The sequence below is a fragment of the Falco punctatus genome (assembly GCF_963210335.1).
Source record: "Falco punctatus genome assembly, chromosome: Z".
NCBI lineage: Eukaryota > Metazoa > Chordata > Aves > Falconiformes > Falconidae > Falco > Falco punctatus.
This window is the reverse complement of record NC_137586.1, coordinates 10,827,738-10,847,226: the sequence shown is the minus strand read 5'-3', so window position 1 is coordinate 10,847,226 and position 19,489 is coordinate 10,827,738. Positions and strand designations below refer to the sequence as shown.

Here is a 19,489-nt window from a genome sequence, read left to right as displayed (position 1 = left end):
TTATTTCTTTTCAGAGATGAGTCCTGCTCTGGCAGGAGCCGGAGCTGTTTTAATGTGAAAGACTGAGCCAGAAAACCAACTTTTTCTCACTTGAATTGCAATTTCCCATGCAGTATTTGCTTTGTTTGACTGTTTTGCTCAGAGCCATGTTGATTATTTTTTTTCCAAGCACATTAATGAAACCTTCACAATTTCTGTAGATGCTTCTAATGCAAATTTCCATTTGCTGTATTTGCTCATTTAACGATTTCTCTAGCAAAAGCCCTGGCATGGGGGCATACGGGCCAGTGAGCAGCAGCTCATCAGGTGTGCAGCTCCCTGGGTTGCGTCCCCACTCCAGCAGCAACCAGTTGAAAGGTGACGGTGGGGAACCGCATTTATTACACAGCGAACTCAGCAGTGGGAAACGCAGTCTTCCGTGAAACAAGAGGCTGGAGAATATTTGCTTTTGCCCCTGTAGTGAATCCTTTCTTCGCAGTGGAGAGGAAAGAGGAGCCTGGGCAGGGGTGAAGGGAGGTGAGGGGGCACACGAGATGCAGTGGCCTGGCAGCTCTGGAGCTGGAGGCATCTCCAGCAGCCTTCCTCGCTTCTTGTTTTGGGAGAGAGCCACTAGCCGATCCTTCCTTGCCTTGTACTCTGCGCCAGGGGTACTGAAGACATCAGTCATGGTCACCCTTAGCAGAAGACAACTCAGTGTAGACATGAATATAGTCCCCTTCCTTTTGGTCCAAACTAAATGTGTTTCCAGTTGCGCTTTTCCTGAGCAAGATCAGGCTATGTGGAAGGGGGCTGTGGCCAGACCTATGTGAAGACAAGCCCAGAAGCTGCCCCAGCACGCAGGATTGAAGGGGCACAGCAGCGTGACATTAACTGCTGTGGTGTGATGGGCTGAGGAGAGTCCCGAGGTGGGCAGCAAGAGAGAAGGGGATCATGTATCCAAGTGAAAAGTAGGATACCACCATCTGCTGAACAGTCCCACCGTCCTCTTCCAAGCAGGCAGAGGGATGGATCCTTTCCAGCTCTCGCTTAGAGGGATCCCCAAAACCTTGGGGACGCTCACTGGTAATAGGGTACCAACTGGCAGCTGGAAACAGCAGCTCCAGGGCAGTGCTGTCCCCAGCTGGTGAGGGACACAGGCTGCACCCCAGCCTCCCGCTGCAATGCCCACCTGCCATGGCCCCCTCCCAGCAATGACAAAGAAGTAGGGCCTCCTTCTGCAGCTGCGTGGCTCCCACAAAAAAACCCAAGTGTTGTAGTTTCAAAACCTAGTGTTTCCATCACAAAGACTTCTGTGGGGCAATTCCTCACCAGGTGCTGTTACAGGGCCTGGCTCTGAAGTGGTGACCTGGGGGTGGAAATAAAACTCTGGAAGTTGTTTCCTTCCCACATGCCCCCCACCGCATCCTTGCCCAGAGCCTTCCAAAGGAGCCCTGCAGTGTCTGTACTGCAGGCACCACAGTGTGTCTGTACTGCAGGCAGTGGCTACAGACACTATGGTACAGCCTCTACTACACACACCAGCTGTAGACACCACGGTACGCCTGTTTGCAGACAATGACTGTAGCTGCTGCAGGATGCCTGTACTGCAGACACTGACTGTAGCTGCTGCAGGACACCTGTACTGCAGATACTGACTGCAGACACTCTGGTATGCCTGTACTGCAGATGCCAGCTGTAGGTGTTATGGTACATACGCCTGTCCTGCACACACTGACCGCAGACACAACAGTATGCCTGTATTGCAGATACTGATTGTTGACCTTACAATACACCTGTACTGCAGATGTTGACTGTAGACACTGCAGCATACCTGTCTTGCAGGAGAGGTCACAAGCTGCCTGTCCCCAAGGTGTTTGGGTGTTTGCCTGTAGTGCAGACACTGACTGTAGCCATCACAGTGTCCCTGCGCCTGAGACACTTGGAGCAGACATCTCCTGGGCCCCAGCCTCACAGGAACACACTTACCAAAGACACCCTTGATTGCTCAGCCCAGCTCTTTGCTAGCAGAGGTCCTGCCACAGCGCTTCCCAGCCCTGGGGACCTGGGGTGCCTACAGTGAGATGCCATCCCTTCTGGAGGGCAGCGCACATGCCGCTGGGACAAGCAGCGAAGCACCACAGTGGGCACGGCACCCTCCAGCCCTGGTTCCCACAAGGACTGTGCTGATCGTGGGCAGCGCTGTGAGCAGGGGGGCAGTCCTGGGAGCAACAATGGGGTGTCCAAAAGCACTGAGTCTCCTCTCTTCAGATCAACCCTGGCAGCAAGGCAAAGGAAAGGAGAGGAGAATATAGTTGTTGTACAATATCGTACATTTGCTAACAGCCCTAAAGCCTCCTGGCCTTACAATGCCTTGTCAGTGCTAAACTCCACTTTGCTACTTAAGAGGGAGAATAGAAAAGAGGGGCTTTATCAGCTCCTTAATACATGCTATCAGAAATCCTTACCTGCAGAGCCAGAGCCCCTGCTGCCTGAAAAGCCTTCTTAAATCCAATTTAAACCCCCACTGTCAACAGGGCGATTAGCACTGCCCGCCTGGACCATGAGCACTCCAGGATGGTTGGGGCTCACTGAAATTAATTCACTCATGGCTCTCACAAACTGCAACTTTCCTCCCTCCACCTCCTTCCTTCCCAGTAATAAAGCAGAGACACCAAGTGAGAGGATGCCCTGAAGGAAGCAATCCCCCACGGCAGCGCCGCTCCTTCATTGTGCCTCTGCCAGCCTAGGCAGCACCGCTGGGTCCCTGGGCAGCAGCACTAATCCTCCTTCCCTTGAAGTCTAGGAGAGACAGACAGAAGGTGGAGTGATGGCCCTCAAAAATTTTCCCAGCTGCTTTGGTGGACGACAAGCCCTGAAGGTGGCTGTAGGCTTGCAGGGCTCTTGGATCCACTGTAAGTGCTGAAGTTTGGTGTTGCTCCGTCTTGCCAGCTGTCACTTGGTAGAATGTCTGAGTGAGAAAGGTAGCCACCAAAGCTGCTCCCCATGCCCTTGGGGATGAAGAGGCACTCCTGGAGGGAGCATCAGCCCAGCTAAAACCAGAGCTGTTTTCCATGGGGTCCAGGGGAAGCTGGGATGGTCTGGGGAGGAACAAGCAACCCATGAAATACCTCAGGCTGTTTGGGAGCCTGCCTGACAGGTGAGCTGGCTCCCAGGACAGGTAATTTCTTACTCATGTGGATCATAGCGATGTGCTCCTGCTGGGGTAGGGAGCTGTGGAAAGGCCAGAGGGGGCCCGTGACACCCAGGTCCTCGCCCTGAAGCTGCAGAGGCTGAGGGATTTCTGCTCCAGGAGCAAGGTGGGTTCCTCTTACCTCAAACCACACCTTGCAGCTCCTCCAGACTTACCAAGAAAGCCCTAATGCATCAGGACACTGCAGCCCACAGCCTGTCTGCAGTACAACAAGGGACACATGCAGAGATGCCATGACCTGTCTTCTTCATGGCCCAAGGACAGGCTGGGGAATCATCCTGGCAGTGTGGTTCCCTGTCAAGCCACATCCCACCTCCATGAGCGATGTCAGGAGAGCATCACACAGGTACACTACTGGGAACCTCTCCAGTGACTCTGCCCAGCCACAGCTCTCAGTGCCACAGCTCTCAAGGGGCAATGCTGCTGCACAGGCAGCTGCCTGCTGCTGCCCATCCCCTCTTCCTGCTCAGAGCCTTGAAAGGGAACGTTTCCCACTGCCTGTACCTGTCCTCGCAACTACCATCACATTAATCGGCCTTTCTGCAAGTGGAGGGCAGCGGTCCAAGCCCAGCCATCTGCTCCAGCATTGATAAAAGCCAACACAAAGCACAGCATACTAATAAGCATCACACGTCTTCGAAATCGGTGCTGGGAGAAAGCACAGCAGGGCAGATCGGTCCTGAATTCCCACAGCAGAAGTTGTGGAGAGACACTGCCCCACACCAGTGCCACCTGGGCAGGACGCTCAGCCAAGCTGCCGTACCCAATACCCACTCCTCCACACCCCACATCCACACCGAGACAGCCTCCAAGATGGAGGAAAGCTTGGATCAACAATGGGAAATGTCATTTCCCCCCACTTTTTACTCAGCTTTCCTCTGCACTGAGCATTTCCCAGCTCCATGCAGAGAGAGATTGCAGGAATCAATTGGATGTTTGCTTTTATTAAAGAAGTGCCAAAGACAATGGGTTTTTTTCTGGAGCCTCCATTCAAGTGGGGTCTTGGGCCAAGTTTTTCCATAGATGCTTCCCCCAGTGGCATGAAGATGATGGCACAATACCAGGGACAGGCAGCGGAGACCAGACAGAGAAGGGAGACAGACAGGAGATGGGAGATGCCTGTGGTCTGGGCATTTCCCAGTGCTCCATCCTGGAAACTGGAGAAATCACCGAAGATGGGCACATTTCAGGGCAGATCCTGCTCACTCTGCCTCTCCAGGCTGTGATTACTGCAGGAAGGAACTCTTGGTGTCACAATGATTTTTGACACTTCAATTACCAGTCTCCACTCACAAAAACAGAACGTTAATGATGGGGAACAAAACACAAAAGCAAAACCAAACTCCCATACACAAACATGGCAGGACCTGCTGCCTCACACCAGGTTCAGTGTGTGATTTCCAGGCAAATGCTTGCAACATTTCTTACTTTTGCCTGTGGTGCTTCCACCCTTCAAATGCCCCAGAATTCTGCTCACAGTCCTGCTTTTCGCCTCGAGGAGACTCTGGGGCCATGCTGCTTTATGAATTCCCCAATGCCCCTTAAGATGCAAACCTCCAGGGCAGGGAAAAGCACCCTAGCGTTAAAATCCAGACTGTACCATAGTCATGTACTGTTCTGAGAAAAACAAAGACGAAAGGGAGGACAGACAGTTTGTTGTCCAGACTTCGTCCACCAGCTTGGATGCCTGTGGCACAGCGGACATGGTGTAGGGCAGCATGGTGTTTCCAAGCCTCTCCAAGCCTCAGGAGCCTGGTTGCTGGTAGTGGGGATTTGGGGCGGGGAGTGGATCTGGTCACAGGAGCTTTAACACCCCCCTCAATGACACGTGGGAACACAGGGACCAGGTAGTTTGGCTGGAAACATGAAGATTGCACCTCTTAGTAGCCCGAACTTCCTCCTCTGGAGTTCTGTTTTCTGCAACACCCATGCAAGGGGCTGGACACCAGCATGGGCACTGGGTCCAGGCTCACCGGCTCAGGTGTTACTCCAGTGTTACCACACTGAGGAGGTGAAGGACACCTGGCTGCTGCAGAAGCACAGGGGCAAGTGGGGCACAACAACCGGCTGCTGCAACAATCCAACCACGGGCACCCTGCACCCTGCAGGACCCTTCCCTCCAGCGTAGGCAGGATCATGCTGGCTTGGCTCCAGAAAACCTCCTGGTGGTGATGTCCCCAAGCCAGGGAGAAGTACAGCTTACTCCCGAATCAACCAGCACAGCAAAGGACTGAGGCTGCAAGCTTCACTGCTCGGGAAGCAGGGTAGGTTTGCTTTTTGCCAGCACACTGAGGCACAGCTGGAGGAAGATGAGAGCCTGAAGCCCATGTTGCAGGGGCTCAGAGACATGAGTGAGACTGGAGTGAGGAGTGCTAGAAGAGACCTTGGCAGCCTGTTTTATCCAGGGAGGGAATAAGACACTGGCTTAGCAGCTGGGAGCGTAAGGGAGGGAGCATCCAGTTATATAGAGCTTGTAGGGTATTTTAATTTTGGCTTGTTTATTTGTTTGGGCTTTTTTTCTTTAAGTGCTTGGCACGGAGGAAGCCACTCCAATAACTCTGACACCACCTCCCCAGAGAACCTCTGGAAGAATTGTTTTGCTTTGCTTCATCTCTCCCCCATGCCTGCAGTTTGAGCTGGCAAGAGGACAGTGCAGGCGGAGGCCAGGCAGCCTCCAGGGCCCAGAGAGGGCAGGAGGTGTTGTGAGAGGCAGGGGCTCAGGATGCCGGGGACTGTGTGCTCTCCACCGGTCTCTCCTCACTGTCCTTCCCTGTCCATGTCCCACAGGAGATGCTGGGCTCTCTTCTCTGCAACCCATCCACCTGCCCTGGGAGCTCCCTCCGTCCCTTGGCATGTGGGTCTCCCTCCCAGCACAATGGACCACAGGGGACAGCAAACAATATAGGGAGAGCATCAGGATGGTACAAGGACCCCGGTTCTGGCCAAGCTGTAAGCCTGCTCCAGCCGTCCCATCTGGCTTGCTGCCCCACGGGGTGCAGAGGGTCCTCTGGGCCCGCACAAGATGGGGTGTCCCAAAGGAGGAGTGCTGCTGCATATGGGTGAGTGGGACAAAAGGTACTGCACCACCAGCTTACATGTTCCCCAAGTGCTCTGCACACACCTGTTCACGAAATGCATACAGCTGCACCACAGCCGCCCCCGGTCCTGCCCTGCTGCATCCTTTTGAGTCCCCCAACACCTCCACACCCTGACCCACCCCACCTCTGCAGCCACAGGCTCCCCCCAGCTGACCAGCAGGTTTTGCAGGGGAGATTGCCATAGTGGGTCACGCCTGATGGCCTCATGCCCATGGGTTAGCACGGGCACCATGTACGCCTCCAGCTCCAAACACCCACAGAGCGCCTGGGGCACAAACCTGCAAACAATGCAATGGGACAGTGTCCTGGACTGTGGTCCCTGCAGCACCTTCACATCACCCAGTAGACTGGGGTCACCAGCCCACAAACTGCTGTGGGGGCACAGGCCACCTCAGGTAGCCAGACAGATGTGATGGTGGAGACATTAGTCCTGCACCTTCATGTGGGTTGCCCATTGCCTCCCTCCCCACCAGAAGGATGCTGACCAAAACCTGGGCAGGGAAAAGCACAGAAGAGAAACGGTGCTGACCCTGCAGCCAGATAGGCTTTAGTGCTTGTTGCTCCTGCCAGTTCTATCCAGTTTCTCCACCTCGCTCACCCCATGCCATCTGACAGGATCCCAGTACGCCCTGAACAGCCTACTGGGGACTGTCCCCAAAGGCCACAGCGGCACCCATTTCTTGAAGTGGGCAACCAAGCTGGCTGCAAAATGGTGAGCTGGGGGAAACTGAGGCACGGGGCTGTGCCGTGATGCCAGCAGCCCCTTTGGTAGACACAGAAGGCCACCCCAGGGCTGGCACTGGGCCTGGGGATATGCCTGCCCCTCCTGCTTGCAAACTCCCTCCTGGGAAAGCAGAGGGGAGGAATCTGCCCTTTTTTGCTCCAAATGGCCCCACTGGCACATTGAGCCTCGCCACATGCTGGCAGCTGTCTTACCATTGCAGGATCTCACTGACCCCAGCCCCCTCGCCCCCCCACCGCCTGACAGAGCTGGAAGAAGGGGAAGGGCAGCCACGAGAGGCTGAAGCGCAGGGTCTCTCCCCCACCAGTACTGCTGAAACAGGCTGGGGGCACCCGCAAGTCCCAGGCTGGCGCCACTCACCTGGTCTCCAACTGCTGCCTATTCAGGGTCTCTGATCACTGCAGCCTGGATCCAGCAGAGCACATGGGTCCAGCCCAGTGGGTCACCCAGGGCACCTGCAAACCCCCCTGGGGACCCTTGTCCTCCCAGGGGTCCTGCCACTGCCCTGCAGATGGCGTTTGCTGAGAGCAAGCAGAGGATGACGAGGAAGGAACGAAGGAATGGAGTTGGCTCGAGGCAGCTGTGCTGAAATAAAAGTCGAGAAAGTCTCTCGCCCAAAACTACAGGAAAATTCAATTATCAAGGACAAAACACCATCTGTTTGTGTGGACTGTGACCTCCCGCTGCCCCCTGGCTTTAACAGCTCTTAAATTAGCATGTTTGTTAGGGGGTATTAGCTGTCTGACATCAGGGAAGCAGATCCCGCAGGGGGGGGGGGGGACGGAGGGGTTGTACACCAAAACGCGTGCCGAGGAGGCACGGCAGGCTCAGTGGTGATGTTCCTCCGTCACCTGGGCTTTGCTCTGCAAGCTCTGTTCGGCTCTCAAGCCCCACAGCTGCCACAGAGGAGGCTGGAGGCGAGGGCAGCTGCTGCTGGCAGCAACGCTCTTCCAAGGCATTTTTTCCACCAGTAAACCATCAAAGGCAAGTGCTAAACATGGACACAAGTGACTTGCCATGAAGAGTCACATCTAAGGAGCATGGATCCAGGCCTAAATTCATCCTGGGGCAATTCCAGGGGCTGTGCCTCCAGAGCTGGCCATGCTGCCAGAGCCCAGGAGTGCTCGATGCTTCTCCTGCTTGGCCCCACGCTCTCTGCCACCACAGCTGCATGTCACCCTGCTGCCCATCACCCTGCTGCCCATCACCCTGACCAAATGGCCAGGTTCTTGCTGAACTAGACTCTCCAGGCTCTCCTTTCCTTCTAGTCCACAGAACCAGTCTCTACCTCCCACCCCTGTACGCCTGACAAGTCAGCTCCTTTCCAACTCTGCGTCATGTTCATACATCTTAAAACCAGCAAGGGGCTTTGCTCAAGACAAGAGCCAGCATCAGGTCTCATCTTCTGTATCTGCCCCTCCTTGGGCTCCCTCTCCCTCCAGCCACTGCCCCCCCTCTTCCACCTCCAAAACCACACCATGCCCTTGCTCCTTCTCACCTTTGCAGGCAAAGCCACCAGCACATGAAGATCTGCCCCTGCAATGCCAAACTTTGCTTGCAAATGCCCTTGCCCACCTTCACCCCAGTGACCTTCAACCTGGGAGGCTGGTGCTCTTCAAACCTCCTGCCCAGAGCTTTCACACATCCCTGCCCTCTCGCAGGGGCCAGGACCAGGCTGCCAGCCCCAGCCCGGCTGGCCGTCCTACACCCTGCACTGCTGGGCAGATATGGACCATGTGTGCACTTTATCTCAGGACCCTTCCTGCAAGCTCCAGCACCGGAGGAGGAAAAAAACACAGCAGCAGAGAGCAGCCATGGAGTCCCCAGCTGCCTCCAACCCTCTCCCAAACTCTGGCTCAACTCCATCCACTGAGGCAAGACTCAGATTAGGGGAGGGCGCTTTTTTTCTAATTAGAAATTATTCATCAGTGTTTTAAAATAAAATAATAAAAGAAGTGTCAACCAGCTGGGGCTGCAAAAGCTGGGGCGTTTTGGCTGCCGACCGAGCACTTTGATAGAAAGGTTCTTTGGAAAACGCCGCAGAAAATATTTAATTTCTCCCAAGGCCTGCATATGGGGCTCATCACTCGCGCATATTGCACAGGAATATTCATGTGCGCTGGCCTCCTGCTACAGGATGACAAGGGTTTGCCGGTGCAGCATGCAAGAGGGGCTCCTTCCCTTCCCTTCTCTTTTTTTTTTTCCTTTGGAAGAGGGAAGCACTGTATTTCACTTTCAATCCGCAAATATTCATCAATGGCAGAACAAAGGAAAAGCTGAGCCAGAGTCGGGTCTACTCATACTCATCAGCTTGCTGCACTCACCGCAGGGTAAAGCCACAGACGAGCAGCAAATGTGGGGAAACACGTTTCTGTGCCTTGTTTTGCTCTTTCTGGTTGCCTGAGCCTGCTGCGATGCTGCCTAGATGGAGAGCAGGAGCAGAGGTTTCAGTTCAAACCCCAGCTCTCCAGCCCAGGGACACAGAGGTGGCTCAACCTGGACCTGCCACCAGGCATATCCTTTAGCTAATGCCCTTCCACACAACTCAGAGAGGGTGGAAATACTGCACTGGGGCCACAGAGCTGAGACTGTCCCAGCTAGGGGATGACTACCATGGCTCGCTCAGTCCCTCATCTCCCACTGGTGCTCCTGGCTCCCTCCCTTTCGCCATCAGCTTCTGGCTCAGCAGCATTTGGGGCTAAGGGCTTTCCTGCAACAAGCCAATGAGCTCTTCTGGAAGGAGCTAACCTCACACCAAACATCTTCTTGCCCTCTCACAGGGATGCTCACCTCCAACAAACACTCCCTTCCTCCCCTTGAGCCCCCCTCTTCCCCTGAGCCCCCACCTCCAAGGTGCTCTGCCTCCTGCCCCACAGCCTGCCCAGTCTGCCCCACCTTCTTTAACCTGCCCTAAAATGTTTGTGCTCCCCTTCCCCAGCTCTGGATGCACCTCTCATCCCCATCACGGTGCTTTCTGCAGCTCCAGCACCTCTCAGCAGAGCAGGCAACAGCCCTTGCCAGAGCAGGTCCTACCTGGCCCCCAGAAAAGCTTCTTCCTGGCAGATGAAAACTCAGAGCACCAATTAAGGAAAACGCTGGCCAAGGAGAGGGGACAGGAAAAGAAACCATCTCGGTTCACTATCTGTGTGGCTGAAGTAAAGCTGAAGGCAATGCAGGGAGAGGGCACAGCTTCTGGTGGGGTTGCAGAGGAGTCTGAGTGGAGGCAGCATATTTGTGCAGGGGTCAAACTGTAGTTCTTAAACACACTTGTGAAAAGTATTAATACAAAACTCTGTTGAATCTTCAAAACAGGAATCATTCCTATGTTAATTGTTCACACAAACATGCACATGCGCACGTACACTTTATTAATTTTGTTATTTTTTTGGCAACTCTTCCCAATCAGAGGGGAAATTTGATGCCAGGTACATGCCTAGGCAGGGTCTGCAACCTCCACTATGAAAAAAAAACTATAAAAAAAAAGTCCTTAAACCCCATCTGGAGCATTGTGCCCAGTTTGGGCTTGCTGTAAGAAAGATGTTTTCCCATTACAGTCACCCACTGGAAGATAAACCCAGACAGGTTCTAGGATCTCCAGCCCTGGAGGTTTTCAAGACACAGATGGCCAAACTAAACTGGTCTGCACTCAGTATTCACCCTGCTTGGACCAAGAGGCTGCCCAAGGTCACTTCTCACCTGGATGGATGTATGAGCACATCATTGCCAGGAAAAATCAGATACAAAAAAGTCCCGCACAAACTCTGAAGGGGGGATGGCTTTGCTCAGCACTCCTTTCAAACATATTGAAAAGCAAAATCTGATTGAACAAATCTGACCAGCTCTCTGCCTGGAGTAGGACGGAGACCATGGAGAGGGATGGAGGCCATGGGGCTGCAACGCAGCAGGGCCAGATCCTGTGCTCAGCCCATCCCCATCAATGAAGTGGAGACCGAGGAGATGGCCGTCTTCCCCGCTGCCAAACCTCCTCCTGTGGGGACCGACTCCCACGACACCAGCAAGTGATTAACGAGCGGCCAAGCCGTCAGCATGCAGGCTGCGTGCATGGGCTCTTGCGTGTGTGCGCGCTGCTCCCCGAGACTTGGCGGGAAGGGGAGCTGGGGGGAAGAGCGCTGACAAGCAGATGATTAATTGAAATGCAAGGGGGAGGAAAAGTAATGTCCGCTAAAACTATCAGGCGGCGCAAGCATGGGAAAGAAACTCAGAGACTCTGTCTCCATCCCTGCTCTGCACGCATTGCACCTCCCAGCTCCGAGCTGCTCGCCAGTCCCTTCCTGGCTTCTATTTTTGCAGGTGCAATTTCATATTTGAAAATAACCATGCTGCACACGCACATATATTTTTTTCCTCCCTGGCCCCCGGCTCATTGCACACGGAAACGGCAGCGATGGGAGAGCAAACCTCCCAGTTCTGCGGTGCATGGCTGCAATTAGACATCCAAGTGCTTTTTACCCCGTGCCTCTGGGCAAAGGCACCCGCAGCCTGGGCTCTCCGCACCACCTGCACCACCTGCACCTTCCAAGTGGCTCAGGCTTGAAAATGCACATAAAGTTACCGTTTTTCACTAAAAGACTAAGAAGAAAAAAAGAAGGAAACAATAAAAGAGACTGAAAGCTCAAGTCTGGCTCAGCTCTGAAACCTTGCTCAGTGTCTGTAAATTATATCCCAAGCATTGGAGCTGGCATGATCACACTATCGGTAAAGAGGGCGAGTGAGCTTCAGTTCCTCATCTTGTGTAAACAGGCTCAGCTTGGGTCACCATATAAACAGTGTGGAGATGCAAAGTGCTACATGCTATTCCCCTGCTCCACTGCTGGGAAAAGCACAAAGGGGAAAGGCCATGGGAAGGGGGAGGGGGAGGGAATATCCTAAGGGGAGGTCTGAAGGAGCAACAAAGCAATTTTGTTATGTCCAAGATCAAAACTAGCACCCTGGGAACGTCCTGCCGCCAGCTCCTCCTCCAAGGAGGAGAACCAAAGGGAAGACCAAAGGGTCTTCCCACAGAAAGCAGAGGACACTGAGCTTCAGAGCCTTGGGTTGGAAAATTAGGGATGTGATCTCGCTGGTGGCCTCTTGATGCCACCATTAGTGCAGATAACAAACACTGTCAGATTGTTGCCAGAGCAAGCACCAAGCGAGCAGGGTTTTAAGGAGGCTAGCAGGAAGGAGATGTACACTGGGGTAAAAGAGGACCCAAACTGGGCTGCTGTAGCACGGTTATTACCCGCCTTCGCTCGGCAAGCCGATCCTCAGCCAAGATGACCAGTTCGGAAAATTAACTCGGTGAGTTGTTCAGCACTTTGCCGCTCAGGTAACGAGCGGAGATGTAAGGCGATTGCATCGGAGGGCTTCATGAACCACTTGTACCATTGACATGGTTTAACAGACTGCTGTTTATGAGACAGAGCAGTATTTAAAAGACACATTTCTCTCAGAGCCGCACATAAAATTTGATAGCTAAATAGCTGTAAATGCTACTGAAGTCTGACAACTCAAAGAGGAATCGAGGGTCTGTCATGCAGAGTATCCGCCAATACACCCGGCCCCGCAGAGCCAGCGAGACTTCCAGTCTCATAAAACCTTTTTTATATTGGAAGTGAGAATTTGTGCAGCACATATGAACTCTCTTTTATTGGGCTGGTGTGATGCTGAGAAAATGCAGTTAAAGTTGTACAAGTCCTCCTTGGAGCGCTATCGGGGCGCCTATAAATCAAAAGCTTTATCCTGGAACAGGTTTACTAAATAAACCCGCTTTAATTTGGGCTCGCGCCGAGCAGCAGGAGCTCACGGTGGGAGCGGGTGCCTCCCCTTGACGCTGCCCGTTCGCACCGGCGGAGCAGGCCCAGCCCCGAGTGAGAAGGGCTCTGGCCCACCTCTCCATTCTCATGGCCACGAAGAGCATCCCAACAACAGCGCATACTCCAGAGCCCAGCACCGCTCTCCTCTCCCCTAGCACAGGGGGTTTACCCTCTCCAAACATCCACGGCCCCCCACGATGCTCCCAGCTCACAGCCCCAGCCCAGCTGCTGCCCTGAACCCGATCCAGACCCTCGTGCCTACGCAGCTGATTCGGAGAGCTCCTGGGAGCATCCTGGACTGGAAGGACCACAGACCCACCTTCAGCACCCAGTGGAAATGGAGTATTTCCGAACCTTCATGAAGGCCTGGAGCACTCCAGTTGGGGAGGAAGACTTGGGCCAGCTCCCTTATCCCCCAAAGACTCCTACATCTCCACTCTACAGCTGCATTAATTATTTCATCTTAGTCTGGCTTCCTCATTAAGCTAACCTAGACGGCCCGCGGCTGAGTGACAGCGAGCTAGTCTGCAAGAACCCAAGCCAGCAGCGCTGGAAGCCATAGGCTAGATGTGATTTACGCGGACTAATATTACACATATCTCAAACACGCAATCTTTAGAGAACCTGAGGCTGCTGGCTAGCTGGAGGAGAGCCTGTGCAGGGCTGGCAGCACAGCATCTGGACTGAGCCTAGGTATCAGCATCTTACCCCGCGCTCGGCCATGAGGGATGAACACGATGGTGGGAGCCATTCCCTCATGGATGGCCTTGAGGCACGGGGAGCAGAAAGCCCCGGTGCTGCTGCCAGCGGACCCGAGTGTGACACAAAACATCTGTGTCAAAACAAGGGCCGGGAAGCACAACTCCTCGGGCACCAGCCATGGGACAGCCCCTTCACCCCACTGATGTGGCTGTGAGTTCAGCTAATTTTGGCATTGAGCTCCCCTTGGGATGTCTGGCTTTCATGGGCTGTAAGAACAATGCTTTAGGGCATTATGCAGATCCCCTTTTTCCAATACTGCCAAATCCAAGGCTTTTGTGTGAATCCACTACATTTTGCCGTCTCTGCAAACAAGTGTATAGAAATACAAGACTTCAGCCCCTTGGAAGCCTCCAGGGAAAATTCAAAGCAATGAAGAAATATGAGTTGCTTTTCCATGAACCCATCAAAAAAAGAAGAAAAAACCCACCCTGAAAACCCCCACATTACTTTTAAGCCTGGTTTTGCCAGCAGTACAGGTCTTTTTCCCACAGTCTAAGGAATCAACACATTTTCAAATCACTCCTGCTTATGGTATTGAATATCAGAAAACGATTGCCTTTCATTCAGCAGCTGTTTTGGGACACCAAGGGAAAAGGCAAGCAGTCTAAACTTAGCAAAACACGAAGAAAGGCAAGAAAGGCTTCAATGCATTTAAAAACTAGTCACAAGGACTGCAACAGGAAAGGAGAGGTCTGCAAGGGGTGCATGCAGAGAGGAGTGTTTCGGGGTCACAGCATCCTTCCACAGCCCCAATCTCCCTCGGTAGCAGAGAGACTGTCACAGCACTGCTCCACTCCTCCAGCTCCTTGGAAAAATGCAGGGATGTGTCCTCGTTTCCCCAGGAAAATCAGCAGTTTCTCCTGATTTACCCACCTTCAGCCCTTCCACCATATGGATGCCACGGCATCTCTGTGCTGCCAGTGGAGAGTGAGCAGCTCCAAAAATAAACCAAGCAGCTTGGTGCATTAAGAGGAAACCCAAGGGAGTGAACAGCAACAAGGGATGGAGAACTGAAAAAGGTTTGCCCTGAAGCACTGGAAGGAGACAAGCCCTGGTCCCCTACAGGCTTGCGCCATTTAATTCCTCCATGCCCAGAGTAATAGCTCCATCCTCCTCCTCCTCATCCTATGTCCCCTGTCTCATCCATAGGGAGAGGACCCAAACCACAGCGCTTTCCTCAAATGAGGCCATGGACCTGGCCACTGACTCTGGTGGCTTCCTCTGTCTATCACACCCAGCAGCAATTGGCCAGTAGGATGGCGAGCCATTGCCAGAGAAGGCTGACAGCCCAGCAGACCACAAGAAGGGGACCAAAGGGCAAGGGAGATGGGGACAACCAAACCCAGCAGGTATCAGCACTCAGGTTGGGTTGTGAAGCCCATCAGCCCTCACTGAACTTCTCCAGTGATACCCCTTGGGCAAGGAACCACAGCAGGGCACCTTTTCCCCATCTTATTTGACACCTGGTTCCCACCTGGCCTCCAGAGAGCCACAAAAAAGTCTTAATGCCACCAGGTAAGCAAAAAGCCACGACCGCCGGGCTTCTAACAAAGACAAACCGCCTCTCTCCTTCCTCCCAGATTGCAAGCAGATGTGTGTTTAAATTACCTGCTGCTGACTGTGACGCTTAGCAAAGCATCGTGGTCTAGGAGCAGAATGAAGAAAAAAATGTGCGAAATGAGGGAGGGCAGGATTAGCGAGAAATCAGCTGGCTCTGGGAGGGCAAAGCCTCACCATTGCAGAAAACAAATGTCACTTTCAGCGCCAGAGGTGCATTTGTGACAGCTAGCACAAGGGAAACCCTGACTTTGCTAAAGACAGTTGATGAAATTAAGAAAGCCCTGGGAAAGGCTGCAGGGCTGGGTCTGGGCTCCCCAAAGGGAATCACTTCCAGCCCACAACACGTTACCAGAGCAGCCCTGCTTGTGTTACATGGCCTTGGCTTCCCCCTCCAAAGAAACTCTTCAGGACTGTGTAGCCAGCTGCTTGCACAGCTTGTACACCCTGGCTCCAGACTGCTTTGAACTACCTGACCTGGCCGCTGCTGGTGTTGGCCCCCACAGTGGGCTGCATGTGTTCACCCTTCCTTCTCCATGGGCTTCCCCAGTGATACCATGGGAAGCCCACCAGCAGCCCCTGCACCCAGGAGGGCACAGACATCCAGGGCCCACGTTGGAGGTGGTAAGAACAATGCTAGTGAAGAAAAAGCCTGGAGAAAGGCACCCCCACTGTGCTGGTCCACCGTGATGCACGAGGAAAAAGGGACCCCTGGCCCCTGTACCACCAGATGCCACGACTCAGAGCCAGCTTGCATTCACGCTGGTGACAGCTTTCCCCCTTGTGGGAGGCTGCCCAAAGCCTGTGGCATTAGGGCACATCTCTGCACCAAAGCTCAGGCTCCAAGCAATGCCTCCTTAGAGAGCTAGGATGTGGGTGCAGCCCAAGAGGGCTGCTGTTTCGCAGCAGCTTGCTGCCAGAATCTCTGGTCTCTGGAAGAGCATCCAACGGGGTCTCCTATCTCCTAGCAGCATCTTGCATGGCAGGACAACATTTTGCAAACTAAGTCATAGAAATCAAGCCCAACCTGCTCCCCTTCCCCCTTACTGCTCCTGGCTTGCTCTCCGACGAGCCCTTGTGGGTCACACGTGGTGTCCCACTTCCCGGCACAGCTCCGCTGGCTGGAGCAAGAGCAGAGTCAGACCCCAAATTGCAGATTAGTGCGTTGGGTTCATGCACGGGAAACAAAAGATCGGAAATCTCTGAAGTGCACAGCTGGAATCCACACCCCAACCATGTTTTTGTGAGATATCACTTACATTTTTAAAAGCTATCTAGAGAGGGTTCTGCTTTAAAACAGCCTGGTGGCTGCTGCACTGACACTGCTGCCTGTCACGCTGACCAGGACCTTGGATTGTTCCCTGTCCCCAACAGGCCACGCTCATCTGTAGCCTTTAGCCTTAGGTTATGAAATTATTCTAAGAAAGGATTAAATGTCCTCCGCATTCGTTCAGCACCAGCTGTGGAGGGAGTGTGGGATGGGAAGGACGTGCAACCCCGAAAAATCACTGGGGGATACTACGTGCCAACACCCCAAAATCATGCTCCCCAGAAACCCTGGGGTTTCTGTCTCCATTGTATTTATGGCCTCACAAGGTCACTGCAAGGGGAAGCCCACAAACAGCCATAAGATGCTCACATGGCACCCTGAGGAATGGGGACTGCAAAAGCACTCATGTCCCTCTCCTACCATACATTTTTTCTTCTCACTTCAAACGTCCTGCAACAGCAACTATATGTTTACGGGATGCTACACTACAAGGTCTTTCTTCTCCCCTTTCCACATATCAGGCTTCTGGACTAAAAGTGATCCGAGGTGAGATCATACATCCTTGTGAGATGCTTACCCCGCCCTGTTGCTCGACACCACTGGCCTCCAAGGAGTCCCAAACACACTGCAGGAGCCTGGGCAAGGGTTTAATCCCCCTTAGGGCTTTGTTTCTACCTTGTCACCTCTCCTCATCTCTTATGCTGCCTGAGTTGCGAGCTGCCCTCCCAACTAAGCTCTGCGGAAGGTTTGCTTCACCTTAATTCACAGCTGCCCATCTGCGAGCCCTTCCTGCCTGTGTTGCCAGCCAGGAATGACCAGAGAGCCCTGCCAGGCCTCCTCTGCCCTGAAGCATCATGCACAATAACCTTGCTTTTCCTCCAGGAGAACATGGTTCACTCCATTCAAATTGACCTCAGAAAAGTGGCAGCTTCTCCATCCCCCTGCCCCCTTTGTTTGGACCAGGGGGACTGGCAGGAGACCTTGGCTTTCCAATTGAAACAATGAGCTTAAAAGCTCAGTGTGAAACTAAAGGTCTAACCCAGTGATGTGACACAAGCAGCTTCCCCAGAGACAGAATATTTTGGGAGCCTCTCCAGTGTTTGCCCTTCAGGAACTGCAGAAAAGGTGCCAGGCAGTGCCAGAATCTAGCGGACACTGTGCTCCATGCACTTGCCATGCTGGGGCACAGAGCAGGACCACACACCCCATTTGGAAAAAAACATTCCGAGCCATACACTGAATTCCAGAGCAGCAATACCCAGGGGCACAGCTGCAGGCTCACCCCAGCATGGAGAAGAGCCAGCCTGAACTAACCTGGGACAGCAAAACTATGAGTGAAAACCCCCTCCACCAAATGCTGAGCTGACAATGAGATGCAGAAAGGACGTGAGTCACTGAACGAAGGCATCTGCTTTTTCCAGCACACGTGTGGAGTTATTCTCACCTGAAATCAGTTTTTGGACAGCTAGAGAACACATGCTGTTTCAAGCCAAACATGCCCGGGTCGCTCTCCCAGGCAGGGAGTTATCTCAGCATTTATTAATGGGGAAAGCCACCGTGCTGACACACTTGCAGCATAGTGGTGAGAGCAGCGAGGAGGGAGAAGCAGCAACACCCGCCCTACTCCTCCCTAGGGAAATAACAAAAAAAAGAGCAAGACCATTGCCTGCAGCCAGGGATGCCCAGCACTGTCCTGACTGCTCCGACCATGGCCTGCCCTCTCCCTCCCATGCCGAGACGGGAAACCCATTAAATGCTGCAAGCAACGAAGCCTCTGCTGCTGCTCCCTAGAGGCACTTTCACAGTCAACTTGAGGAAATTGTTCCTGATATCCAGCCTAAATTTCCCTTTGTTGATTTTCAGTTGAGCAGCGGAAAGGTGGGAGCTTTAATGAGACAAGCGGGGCCGCTGCAGGGGAAGGAGCCGTCAGTTTGAGCGAGGTAATGCACAAAGCTGCGGTTTAAGTGGAGCAGCTATTGCGAAAGGCCCAGAATCCTACAAACATGGGATGGAAAATGTCTATTAACTTTCCCAATGGACTAACATGAGATTGTTCCCCCATTTTCTAATGCTTCTCCCAGTCCAGCTATTTGATTGGGACCAGAGCTCTGCAAAAATATGAAGGGCTTGTTCTTTTTTTTTTTTGTTTTTTTGTTTTTTTGTTTTTAAAGGTATTGCTGAATGTGGAATAAGATGTTGGGCTTTGCAGCCAGATTTTCTTGTTTCATCCACGGGCACAATTTTTGCTGTTCTGCCTGCTGGACACAGCTTCTTCTGTCCTGCAAACCCTCCCTGAACTCTCTGGCGAGCTTTTTGGGGTGAGAAATGTGACACGAAGCTGCAGACAGCTGCTTTCTGAGACACAGCTACTGCTCAGCAAGGCATCACTCACCTCAGGCGCTTCCTCACAGGAGCCCAGCATGACCTTGTACTACAAACTGGCACCAGCAGAAGTTTGCTGGATGGGAAACCATCACTATCTTTCCCCCCTTCAGCTCAGGAAAAAGCTTTTCATCAGTAGACAAGACACTGCAAAGCTCACAGGAGCATGCCCAGGACATGCAGATGTATGAGCAAGGGGTATATAAAGGAATGAGGGTGCAGCCAAGTGGGCTCAGCTCTGGGGAGAACATGACATCTGTTGCTTCCAGCAACTGGGACATCAGGCTCCAAAAATCCAGCTTGAGACATGTGCTTCAGCAATGAGCGGAGCAATGATTGGGTCCAGGAGCACTGGCCTCTCTGCCTTACTCACAGCATCAGCACTGTACAACCTCGAATCCTCAAAACAGGCTGGCTGCATCAGGGCTGCTTCCTGTGGTAACGAAGCTCCCAGTGCACTGCTGCAGCCAGACCCTTGGTGAGAGGTAGGGGTTTGCCCAACATACCCACAGACCCCCATGGGGTGATGGAAACAGTGGCATTGCAAGAGCTAGACCACGCAGGGCTAACCCACCCTGGCAGATGTTTGCCTTAATTGCAGACCGTTTTCTTAAACGTCAGATAGGTGCATGGCAGTAGAAGGGTGCTCTTCCACTCTGCTTTTATGGGCTT

At 53.2% G+C, this 19,489-nt stretch overlaps 1 protein-coding gene across 7 annotated transcripts in view; it reads right to left on the bottom strand.

Annotated features, from left to right (window-relative positions):
* The window catches only part of CNTFR (ciliary neurotrophic factor receptor), a gene marked incomplete at both ends in the record, with an annotated part of 209,952 nt that overhangs the window by 90,805 nt on the left and 99,658 nt on the right, over window positions 1–19,489 (bottom strand). The window contains one exon of one of the 7 annotated variants that reach the window (XM_080371313.1): window positions 7,391–18,735. The exons of the other annotated variants lie outside the window; for them this stretch is intronic. Of the gene's footprint in view, window positions 1–7,390; window positions 18,736–19,489 lie in introns of those variants that run through there. 7 annotated transcript variants of the gene reach the window in all.